The 12,512-nt window shown below is 46.5% G+C and overlaps 2 long non-coding RNA genes across 2 annotated transcripts; one reads left to right on the top strand and one right to left on the bottom strand.

Moving 5' to 3' along the window:
* The first annotated feature begins 2,988 nt into the window (after positions 1–2,988).
* LOC310842237 lies at positions 2,989–6,013 on the top strand. The gene is made up of 3 exons (XR_014563026.1): positions 2,989–3,107; positions 3,733–3,867; positions 5,693–6,013. It is a non-coding gene; the product is annotated as an uncharacterized lncRNA (long non-coding RNA).
* A 3,672-nt stretch (positions 6,014–9,685) lies between these two features.
* On the bottom strand, positions 9,686–11,890 carry LOC310842109. Its single transcript, XR_014562872.1, has 3 exons — positions 11,688–11,890; positions 10,500–10,631; positions 9,686–9,952 (listed from the first exon to the last, which is right to left on the bottom strand). It is a non-coding gene; the product is annotated as an uncharacterized lncRNA (long non-coding RNA).
* Between the last annotated feature and the right edge of the window lie 622 nt (positions 11,891–12,512).

Raw genomic sequence — 12,512 nt, 5'->3', positions numbered from 1 at the left:
TGGGAAAGGATGCTGAAGACATCTCCTGGGACCCATCTCTGTGGAGATTGCAAAAGACCAGCAACTGCCTGCTAAATGTTACAGGCACAGCCCAGACCAACAGCTCACGACTGGCACTGATACTTCTCCCCTTAAATTAAATATAAAAGCTTCTCCTCACTTTGGGTGCCCACTTTTTGTAGTTCCCCCCATATATTCTCAATAATGCACAGAAGTTTAAACCAGTGTCAACCAGAAATATTAAAATGAAGCATCAAGCAACACAAATACCATAAAAGCAGCACAACGCAAAAACACAAACAGAGAGCAGGACAGTAATCAAACAGCGTCCAGAAAAGGATGAAGATAGGAGTTGCCTTTAAGTGATATTTTGGGATTGCCACCAGCATTGACCAGAAAAGGGCAGCAGTGGCAGTTGGGAGACAAATTCAATGGGGGGAATCTGTAGCCAGTGTGGTAGCCTCCACCAGATGCTGTTGACACACAACACCCACCTCACCCCCCTTTCTCTTCCTGCTGCTTTCCCCTATGTGAAGCCATTTCAAGTTAGCACACCTCTCCACAAAGGTGGGAATTTGGGACTCATCATGAAAAAGTGAGAAGCTACGGTGGCGTAAGGGTTTCTGTGAAAGTCCCAGAATTTTGAGGGCAGTTGGAAACAATGTCTTTGGAAATGTGATGAAGAGACAGAGGGGCAAGAACACATAACAATAGTAATAGCAGCATGATTTGTGGGAATGTTCAGGGATGCAGGAGAGGATATATTGTTTTATTTGTGTTAACAAGTTCACAATTTAGCAGAGTAAGATTCCCCTTTTCCCTTTTTAAACTCACATTGGATGTGTTTGCTCAGGCTCGCTAAAGCCTCTATAATAACGTCTAGTATTTTCCCCTTATTCCCTCATAAAATATAAGACATGGCACAGTCTTCTAAAAAGTATAAAAAGAGTTTACTCACTCACATTCTAAACAAAAAATTGCTTCCAGTAGCACCTTAAAGACCAACTAAGTTAGTTCTAGGTATGAGCTTTCGTGTGCATACTTTGAGATCTTGTCTAGAATGTCCTGGGAGATTAAAGTGTTCTCCTACTGGTTTCTCAGTCTTGTGATTCCCGATGTCAGATTTATGTCCGTTTATCCTTTGGCGTAAGGTTTGGCCTGTTTCTCCAATATAGAGAGCTGAAGGACACTGTTGGCATTTGATAGCATACACAATGTTAGACGATGAGCAATTAAATAGTCCCGAGATGGTATGTGTGATGTTGTTGGGGCCAGTAATGGTGTTGTCCGGGTGTATGTGGCAGCACACCACATTGTGTAAATCTCCCAGGACATTCTAGACAAGATCTCAAAGTAGCTGTTCTATTACAAAGGAATTTCAGAAATAGACTGGAAAGAGAAGCTGCTGAATTGCAACTTATTACCAAACTTAAAACCATGGAGAAACCTGGTCTGAACAAAGACATTGGATTCTTATCTCATTATACATGACAAAGCCATTTTTCACCTTCTCACCCCTTGCTTTTTCCTGTAAGACCTATTACAGTCGTTAAGAGTCGTCAACAGGCTCATCACAGCTATCTGCCAATCACCCATTCCCACCACCCTTCTGAGTAATACCCCTCCCCACCTTCCCACTATTTAGAAGGGTCTGGTGACTTCTGTTTCAGTGTATCTGAAGAAGTGTGCATGCACACGAAAGCTCATACTTAGAACTAACTTAGTTGGTCTTTAAGGTGCTACTGGAAGGAATTTTTTGTTTTGACTATGGCAGACCAACACGGCTACCTATCTGTAACTCACTCACATTCTGTTCACAATCGGATCCCAGAAGGCAGACTTAGCTTACAAAAGTAACATACACCTGGAAACTATCTCCTAAGGAGACAGTCCCTTTGTCCTCTCTTGGCTGGAGGCCAAAAGAGCATCTTTGGCTAAGCAGATGTTGCTTCTTCGACGAAAGTAGTCAGAGAGAGAGATGTCTGCCTTGCCTGTGCTTTTGTCGTTACCTGCACAGGTGAGGCCACGCCCACCTCTAGTCACATTCAGAGGAAGTCTGTCCCAGCCCAGAAGGAAACAGGAAGTTTACCTGCTGGCTAGACAGACATTCCTCCCCATGTGTAAACATGTTCACTCTAGGAAGGTTGTACTTGACTGTTCTTGTGTTTCACATCCCACATGATTGAGGGAATTGGGAAGATTGAGAGGAAAAAAGAGAGCCGTCTTCCAATATCTCAAAGGCTGCCAAGTAGAGAATGGAGCTAGCTTGCTTTTTCCTGCTCCAGAGGGGAGGATCCCAACCAATGGATTCAGAACATTAGGAATACAGTGGTGCCTCGCAAGACGAAATTAATCCGTTCTGTGAGGCTCTTCGTCTAGCAGTTTTTTCGTCTTGTGAAGCAAGCCCATTGACAGCTTAGCGGATTAGTGCTATTAGCGGTTTAGCAGCTTTTAGCGATCAGCTGTTAAGCGGCTTATCAGCAGATCAGCTGATAAGCGGCTTAGCGGCTTAGGAAAAGGGGGGAGGGGGAAAAAACCCGCAGGAACTCGCAAGACATTTTTGTCTTGCGAAGCAAGCCCATAGGGAAATTCGTTTTGCAAAGCGCCTCCAAAACGGAAAACCCTTTCGTCTAGTGGGTTTTCCGTCTTGCGAGGCGTTCGTCTTGTGGGTCACCACTGTAACTGAGTTGTTCCACATTGAAATGGACTCCTTCCAAAGCTGGTGGGCTCTCTCCCTTGCAGGAGCATTTGAAGCAGAGGTTGGATGGGCACCAGTCAGAGATTCCTGCATTGCAGGGGTTGGACTAGATGACTCTTGCAGTAACCTTCCAGTGCTGAAGCTCTATAAGTCTATAATTCTGTGGTCTTTGGCTGCTCCTTGGCACATGAAACTCAGAGCTTGCCACATCCATCCTGCAAACAACGGTTGGCATCCCACAAGATTTCATCAGTCCTCCAGTCACGATAAGTAGAGGGACCTCTCCTTCCCCAGACAACTGCTCTTCCACTTGGCTTCTGGTACCTCCAGGATTCCCAACAACCTCCAACCATGAAGATCTTCTGCCTCCTCTCTGTGGCCGTTCTCCTCTTGATGCTGCTGGCTCCAGGTAAGGCCTTCTTCTCACATGCTTCTTCTCTGAGCTCCAGATTTCTCAGCTTTATTCACTTTAAACCTGACTCTGAGCACCACTTGCTGTGACTACCAAAAAGGTGTGATCTTAGCCCTCTGTCCTCCAGGAGAGTTTCCCAAATGGGGCTTCAGGTTGGACCCTGGGAGAAGAGGATGCTGGACTCGATGAGCCCCATTTGGCAAGATCCACCAGCCAGTCTCTACTTATTACCTCATTTATATGATCCACGGAAGCTCTTCCTTTCAAATCTGTAATAATGCACTTCAGCAAACTCAGATTTATGGTGGGTAAAAGAACGGGCCAGTTTCCGGGGCAAGGGGGCATCTCTCTCCCAGTCTGCCAGTGGCCGCCTAGGGAAACCAGTGACTCTGATGCAGCCTTTCCTACCACCTTGGCTCAGACCCTGTCCTGGAGGTGCAGATAGGCAGCAGAAGGGACTGGCTCTCAGCTCCAGCCCTGCATTCTTCCTGCACCAGCTTTCCCCAACCTGGTACCCTCCGGGTGTCCAAGGCAGCAGGGCCATTGTGGAAGAAGTTGTGGAAGGTGTAGAAGGACAGTCCTGTGAGACAGAGCCTTCAATGTCTTCTTTTTCTTCCTCCAGATTTCACCAGAGGCCAACGTTCTTGTCGCCAGAGATGTCAACAGCAGGGAGGGATAGTGCAAACTGTTTTGTGCCGTCCGCCCCTAACACTACTATTTCATTGTACTATTCGTCCCTGGGTGTGCTGCCGTAGAGGTGAGTTAAATCAAATCTTAGTTTTCCTGGAAAATAAGTCAGCTATCTTTCATGCATGTGACTCATCTCTCTGCCCCCCCCCACTCCACTTCTCTCTTAATCTTTACATCCACTGTGAGCTGGAATAATATTAGTGTGCACACTAGGGGGTGACAACCCTTTCCCCTCCCCTTGCCGTCCCCATGAAAGCTCTCTGAGCCCTCAGCCACAACTCCCCTTAGCCTCCCTTGGCTGAAAAGGCAGCTCTTCCTGGTGTGAGAGGGTGGGGGCTCAGTCGCTGACCCTCCTCAAATAGCAAAGGAAACCTGTGTGAAACATCCCTGTGAAGGTGGTTATTGAATCACAGAATTGCAGAGTTGGAAGGAAAAGAGTTTGGTGCAAAGTTTTGAGAAGCTAAAAGGGAAAGTAAGAGATTGGCTTCATTACTATCAGATAATGGAAGTTTTTAAAATAGACAGAAATATCGGCTTCCAGGTGGAAAAATCAAAATTAGAAACTGAACTGTTAGAGCCCAGCACTAAGAATTTGTCAAGAATGTATAACTTGCTGTTGAAATGAAATACACAAGATGAAACGGTTAAATCTGCAATGATTAAGTGGGCACAGGATATTATGTTTGTTGACTGGGAAAAGCTATGGACCACCGGGATGAAATTCACGGCATGTAATGCCTTGAGAGAAAATATTATGAAAATGATTTACAGGTGGTACATGACCCCAGCCAACCTTGCAAAAATCTATCATTTGCCCGATAATAAATGTTGGAAATGTAAAGAAACTGAAGGAACATTCTTTCATCTTTGGTGGACGTGCCCAAGGATTAAGGTCTTTTGGGAAAGGATCTACAATGAACTGAAAAAGGTACTTAAGTACACCTTCCCTAAGAAACCAGAGGCCTTTCTCCTGGGCATAGTCAGCCAATTGGTGTTAAAGAAGGACAGAACATTTTTTATGTATGCTACAACAGCAGCAAGAATACTCATCGCAAAGTACTGGAAGACACAGGATCTACCCACCGTGGAAGAATGGCAGATGAAGGTGATGGACTATATGGGTTTGGCAGAGATGACGAGCAGAATCCGAGACCAGGGAAGAGAAACGGCGGAAGAGGACTGTAAAAAATTTAAAGACTATCTAAAGAAATATTCAAAAATTAGTGAATGTTAGATTGATGCTGCTGGATGAGAAAATTAGGGGTTAACAGCAGTAATGGTCAAGTTAAAAGAAAATGAGTGTTATTAAAATTAAGTTGAAAGTAAGGGAGGGATTTGTTGAACAATTAATTAGACATGAGAATGCAGAAAGGGGAGGTATGAGGAAGTCGGGAAAGTAAGTTACAAGAAATTAAGAGTCGAAATTATATGTGTTGTATGTTTTTATTGTTATGTTTTTATGTTTTGTTTGTTCTGATAAAAATTTGTGGAAACTTTAATTAAAATTATTTTTTTTAAAAAAGGAAAGAGTTTGGTGCACACCAACACAATGATCTCCTCAAATGTGTCCTCTCCCGGGGTTGCTGTTTGCATAAAGAAGAAGAAAAAGGAACCTGATTAGAAAAAAAGTGTGTGTGTCAGCCAAGCCCCACTCAAATTCCCCCAAGTGCATATATGAAATGCTCAGAGGTCTCTCCTACTATCATAGAATAGAAATGTAGCATTGGGAGGGACTGAAGGGGTCATCTAGTCCAACCCTCTGCAAAACAGACCCTTTGTGTGCAATTTGAACTCCGACAACAGCAGCTCTTCTGCCCCCAGTTGGAGTCACTGGTCTGGGTTTTCAAAACCACCACCAACACCCATTTTAACAGTGTCCCATCCTCTCACAGGGGGCGGGTAACTCTGCAGATCTCCGGTGCAAGACCTCTGGGGAAAGGAAGACCACCCTGCTCTCCTCTGAGGTGCAGCTGCCTCGACTGCACCCCCATCTCTGTTGGGGAAGAAACCGCTTTGCTTGATGCTGCTGAAGGCGATGCTGGGAAGGAGTCAAGAGGGAGGCGTCCTGTCTGCCTGTCTACTCATGAGGAAGCCCCTCTGTGGCCAGTGGGGCCTGACTCCTTAGTAAGTGGGCTCGGGATTGGAGCTTGGATTTGGTTTGCCTGCAAAAATGCTTTAGCTTCTTCTTTTTAATAAATGCAAACATTGGAAAACTTTGTGTAGGTCCATGTTCTGAAAAGGTGTGCTGGGTCTTGTTTTCTGTTGGACTGTAATATATGATATGCGAAGCTCATAAATACAAAAAGCAGAGATAACAAGAAAGGATATGTGGTTAGGATTCCATGGAGACATGAGATTCCTCCATGTGTGTAATATCCTGAAACAGGGCAGGTGAAGGTCTGAGCTCCTCCCAACTTCCTTGGCTGTTCTGAAAGTGGCCAACCAGATGCCCACAAACAGGACCACAGCCCAAGAGTGCTCCTTCTTCCCACAGTCTCCTGCTATGACAATGGAGGGGGGACAAAGGCATTGGGATGAGTAGCCATAGGTATCTTCCACATTGTCTGGAGAACCTCCAGGATCCCCATCCCTGTCTTATAGAATTATGGATTTGTAGAGTTGGAAGGGACTGTGAGGGTCATCTAGTTGGGTCCCCTGCAATGCAGGAATTTCTGCTGAAGCACTGTCCAAGTAGCTCCTACTGTCAGAAAGTTTTTCCGAATGTTTAGCCAGAATCTCCTTTCTTGTAACTTGAAGACATTGGTCCGGGTCCCACCTTCCAGAGTAGCAGAAAACAAGCTTGCTTCATCTTCTGTGTGAAAGCCCTTTAGATATTTGAAGGTGGCTCTCATAGGATCCCCATCCCTGTCTTATAGAATTATGGGTTTGTAGAGTTGGAAGGGACTGTGAGGGTCAGCAAGTCGGGTCCCCTGCAATCCAGGAATCTCAGCTGAAGCATCCATGACAGATGGCCATCCAACCTCTGCTTACAAACCTCCAAGGAAGGAGAGACTACAACCTCCTGAGATAGACTGTTCCACTGTCAAATAACTCCTACTGTTATAAAGTTTTCCCGAATGTTTAGTCCCGAATGTGTGAAAGCCCTTTAGATATTTGAAGGTGGCTATCGTATCTTCTTAAGGAAAGGTGGATTGGAAGCTGCCCAAACCTTGTGATCATCCCTGGACAGGTGATGCCCCTCAGGTGAGTTCTTCTACCCCATCATCTGGGTGACATTCACATTACTCTCAAGATTTGATGCATCTGATACTCTCCTCCCCCTCCTTTCTTTCTTACATTTCATCATACCTCAATTCCTCAAGGAGCCCCTCACCCCATGTGAACCTACTGAGACCCTGAAATCATCATTTGAGGCCGTTCTTTGTGTTCCTCCTCCCCAAGATGTCCAGAGGGTGGCAACACAGGCATGGGCATTTTCTGTGATTGGATGATGTCCCCAGGGGGTTTGGGGAGATATGGATTTGTTTTTGTTTTATTATGATGCATTTTGTATTTTTTATCTTTTTTATGTTTTGAACTGCCCCGTAATCTACAAATGAAGGATGGTAAACAAATCAGAAGCAGAATCATACCACCATGGACCATGGACTAAAATACAATATCCATTATAAGTCAATACCTTTACTTGACTGACTACAGGTCACCAAACAATGCACAAGCTTTTGAGTTCTGCGGAATACTTCTTTGGGCTGGATATTAAGCAAATGAGGCTGTGGGTGGAGGGCAAAAATATGGTCTAGGGTTAAATTTTGCCTTGGTGTGAGTCTTAAGGTGCAAAGCATGAAGAAGGGTCAGACCGCTTGATACAGATTTTGCTTGGATCACAACTCTGGATCCCAGCCCTGACCATTGGCCACTGGTGGGAATTGGATCTGGAAGGTCAGAGCTTCCCAGACATGACGTGATACTGGAGATTCCAGGTTTCATGCTGGGAGAAGTAGAACAGCCCGTTCCCCATATTTGAAAGGATCAACTACAGCTGTTCCCTAGATTAAGGTTACCAGATTATTATTTTTTCCTATGAATCTGGGACACTTTAAATAAATAAATAATGTGATTGTGTTGTGTTCTGTTGAAATTGCTAATAATAAAAAAATTAAATGAATAAATACTCCATGTTTGGGACATTGATGCTGTACCAGTGGCAGTGGCAGAGAGGCCGCCGCTGCCTTGACCTCAACCGCCACGTTTCCCCTTCCTCCAAGACTTCTATCTCCTTTTCCGATGAGCCTGGGCAGCCCCTGAGTTGTTGGTTCTTCGGTGGTGGTGGTGAGGAAGCAGTGCGCAGTGGGTCAGGCATGGAAGGCAGAGAAGGAGGGCCGAGAGCAGCGGTGGTGAGGCCATCGGGGCATCCCCAATCTCATTCCTACTTGCGTGCATTCAGGAGGGGGCAGGGATCCCTCAGTTGGGAAGGGAGAGATCCCCTCCCCGCTCCTGTTTGCACGCAAGTAGGAGTTGGGCGGCTGCTCCGATAGGCAGCATGAAGCCTCCCTTCACAGCTGAGTTGCTGGGGTCAGGGAAGGTGGGGGCAGCCCGGAAGCTGCATCTTGGAGCCCCTGCACCACCATCCTATGGGGACTTCCCAGCAGCTCCTGAAGCCAGCCAGAGCCAACTGCTCCGGGCTGCTGAGACTGCCGCTGCTGAGTTTCCCGGGGACATTGGATGAAATCCGGGGACATTCCGGGGATGGAATTTGTTTGGGGACTTATGCACAAATCTGGGGGCTGTCCCCGGGAAACGGGGACATCTCGTAACCCTACCCTAGATCCAGCTCTGGCCTTAAATGAAATGTTATCAGGTTCCCGGTGGTCTAAGGTATTAAAGAGACAGTCATATTTAGGAATGGGAGACAGGACTTAAATTCCCAGCCAGCCATGAAGCTCACTGGGTTACCCTGGGCCAGTCACTACCTTTCAGTCTAGCCTATCTCACAGGGTTGTTGCCAGGAAGAAATGAAGAGGGGGAGAACTGGGTGCCCCATCTTGAGTTCCCTGGCAGTTCGGACCCCTTGAGGGTACACCAAGAAGCTGCAGACTCTGCACCCCTACAATCTGTTGACAATTGGGGGCCTTTGAACCAGGTGATTCACCCCCTTAGTAATCCTCATGTATGTTAATTTAGCAATGGTTCCACCTTTTTCTGTGGCACCACAATTTAGGGAGGATATTGACAAGGCGTGCAAAGGAGGGTGTTCAAGATGATCAAGGTCCTGGAAATGAAGCCGTATGAGGAATGGTTGAGGGAGCTGGGTAGGTTTAGCCTGGAGAAGAGGAGACTGAGAGGAGATATGATATTCATCTTCAAATATCTTATGGGTTGTCATGTGGAAGATGGAGCAAGCTAGTTTTCTCCTGCTCTGGGAAGTAGGGCCCAAACCAATGGATTCAAATTCCATGAATGGAGATTCCAACTGAACATTAGGAAGATCTTTTTGAAGGAAAGAGTTATTTGACAGTGGAATGGACTCCCTGAGAAGGTGGTGGACCCTCCTTCAGTGGAGAATTTTAAGCAGAGATTGGGTGGCCAAATGTCAGAGATTCTTTAGCTTGGACTAGTTGACCCTCAGTCAACCTTCCAACTCTATAATTCTAGGATTCTCTGATGGTAAATACAATCTTTCTCCATTTTGACCTGAAAGGGGATGTGTCTAGCATTGCTTTCCCCCACTGCCACCAACTGCCCCCCTGAACCTCCTTCTGATCTGGGCCAATTCCACTGGTTTGCACAGAAACACCTGCCAGTTACTCCCAAATCAAGTAAAAGTCACAGTATGGAGAGGAACTGGCAGAGCCCCCACCCCAACCCAGCGCCCCTTTTTATACAAGGCACCACCACACAGAGGTTTCCAATGCTTGCATTTATTGAAAGGAAAAGCTAAAGCAAATGAGCAGTCAAATCCCATCCTAAACCCAGTTACAAAGATGCCAGCCTCACTGAGCACAGCAGGACTTGTTCTGGATTAAAGGGGCAGAAAGGATTGGGCAGGGATGGATCCTTCCTAGAAGCGCCTTCAGCAGCAGCAGCAGCAGTGAGCAGAGAGGTTTCTGCAGAGGTGCAGTCAAGGCAGCTGCATCTCCATAGAAGAAATGGGGTGGTCTTCCTTTCATCAGAGGTGATGCGTGATGGGTCTGCTGTAGAGTTAAATGATAAAGAGAGGAAACACCATGAATATGGGTGGGAGGGTGCTCAAAACAGGCCAGGGACCCCCTGAAGACCAAAGAGCCAAATGCTATCTGAATTGGGAGTTCATGGTGGTTGTGGTAGTTTGAGTTGGTTAGAGTGTGACTTTCTGCTGAATGTGCAGAGGTTGGGAGAGTTCTCCATCCCAAACTCAAATTCCTCCTTACATGGTCTGGTGCTGATAATCCAAAACATCTGGTGGCCACCTGTTTGACAAAGGCTGCCCTCTATGCTTTCAAAAACCTTTTTTCACATGGAGCTTGTTCTCAAGCTCCTGTTTTCAAGTCCAAGTGGCTCCAAATGTCTTTAGGGAATTCTCAAGGTCCAAACCAAAAACAGTCATTTGGGAGAATTTAGTGAGTGCCCCCCCTGTGGTGGTTTAGGGTCAAAGACAGGGAGAAGAAGCAGAGGTGTAACTCTCTGGCCTTTGTGGTCATGTCTCTTTGAGATGCCACAGAGTAATTTCCAGACACAGGTATGGTTTTGCATATAACTCACCTTAGCTGCGCTTGCAGCAACGCCTGTCTCCCGAACACTTCCCAATCTCTTTCTCGCCTTTGTTGCAGGTTTTTCTGCAGCTGCCCCCATTGTTCTGGCAATCCTGGGTGGGACGTTGAGCTCCGGTGAAATCTGCAGGGGAAAGCGAAGAGAAAAGTCCAGTATATCTGAAGGAGCATCTCCACCTCCATCGTTCTGTCCGGACACTGAGGTCCAGCACCGAGGGCCTTCTGGCTGTTCCCTCACTGGGAGAAGCCAAGTTACAGGGAACCAGGCAGAGGGCCTTCTCGGTAGTGGCACCCGCCCTGTGGAACACCCTCCCACCAGATGTCAAAGAGAACAACAACTACCAGACTTTTAGAAGACATCTGAAGGCAGCCCTGTTTCGGGAAGCTTTTAATGTTTGATGTATTACTGTATTTTAATATTTTTTCGGATGCTGCACAGAGTGGCTGGTGAAGCCCAGCCAGATGTGGGCGGGTATAAATAATTTATTATTATTATTATTATTATTATTATTATTATTGTAAACTAAAAGAGTCAGATGCAACTACCAAGGAGAGGATCTACCTGAGAAGGCTACTCCATCTCCCAGGACTGGCCTTCTACACCTTCCACCCTTTGTTCCTCAACAATCCCCTTAGCCAGGACATCTGGAGGGCACCAGGTTGGGGGAGGCTGGTGCAAGATGAATGCAGGAAAGGAGCTGGGATGGAGAGTTAGAACCTCCTCCCTCCTGCACCTTCAGCAGGGGGGCTCACCCAAGGCATTCACTGGCTTCCCTGGGGGCCGCTAGCAACCTTGGAGAGAGAAGCCCTTTTGCCCAGGAAACTGTTCCACTCTCTTCCCCACCACAAAGCTGAATCTACTGAAATGTGTCATTACAGATTCTATAGCAGCAGCTTCTTTGGATCAGATTCCATATTTTGGGATTGGGATGACAATCAGATCCCAAGAGCTTGGCTGCTGGATCAGTCCAAAGGGGACTCATCATGTCCATCAACCTGGTCTCACAGTGGCCAATCAGATGCCCCATTTGGGAAGCTCTCAAGGGGGACAGAGGGGCAAGAGAATTCCCCACCCATCCCTTTGGGATTCCCTGCAAGTGGGATTCAGATGCAGGTTTAAATGGAATAAAGTGAAGAGCTGTGGAGCTCAGAGAAGAAGCATCTGAGAAGAAGGCCATACCTGGAGCCACCAGCATCAGGAGGAGGAAGGCAAGAGAGAGGAGGCAGAAGATCTTCATGGCTGGAGGTTGGTGGGAGTCCTGGAGATGCCTGAAGCCAAGTGGAAGAGCAGTTGACAGTGGAAGGAGAGGTCCCTCTACTTAAAGGTGGATGGAGGACTGTTGAAACCTTGTGGGAAACCAAATGTCTTTTACAGCATAGATGTCACAATCCCTGTGGGGCAGAAGAAGATGAGAATTGCTTTCTGGATTTCAGTAATGCTCTTGTGCAAAACCACATATGGATGAATGACCACAAACCAGGCTAGTGTCACTGACTGATAAAGAGAAGCTGAGAGAGTTGTTTCTGAAACTAGGGCTTTGGAGAATTAATTTCCCAGCTATGCATTGAGTTTACCATGAAGTTAATAGAGGAAAAGCACGTTCTTAGAGGAGAAGGCTATCAGGGCTCCCGGCTCCCAGGACAATTTTCCTTCCACTGTTTCAGTCTCTGAACTCCAGTTGCTCACAATCACAAGCGAGGGCATGGCTGTTTCTCATATGTGTGTTTCTAGTAGCCTTCTTGTTACCATTCCCAACAATGGTTGACTCTTGTAGGCTGCTGGTCTGATCAAGCAGGGATCTCCTTATGCCCTTTGCAGAGTTAAGGTTTCTTCAGATAATGCATTTGAAAAAGATCCTTCACAGCACACAGTTAAAGAATGGAGTTTGCTCCTACAGGAGATAGTCCCACCAAATTAGATGGTTTTGAAAGGCTCTTATTTGTGGGTTATCAATGGCTACTGGTATCCCACTGTATGGGTTTGGGTTTCCTTCATGTGACTGGG

Source organism: Podarcis gaigeae (assembly GCF_964106915.1).
Source record: "Podarcis gaigeae genome assembly, chromosome: 3".
Classification (NCBI taxonomy): domain Eukaryota; kingdom Metazoa; phylum Chordata; class Lepidosauria; order Squamata; family Lacertidae; genus Podarcis; species Podarcis gaigeae.
The sequence above is the reverse complement of the archived record's forward strand: the minus strand, read 5'-3'. Positions and strand labels throughout refer to the sequence as shown.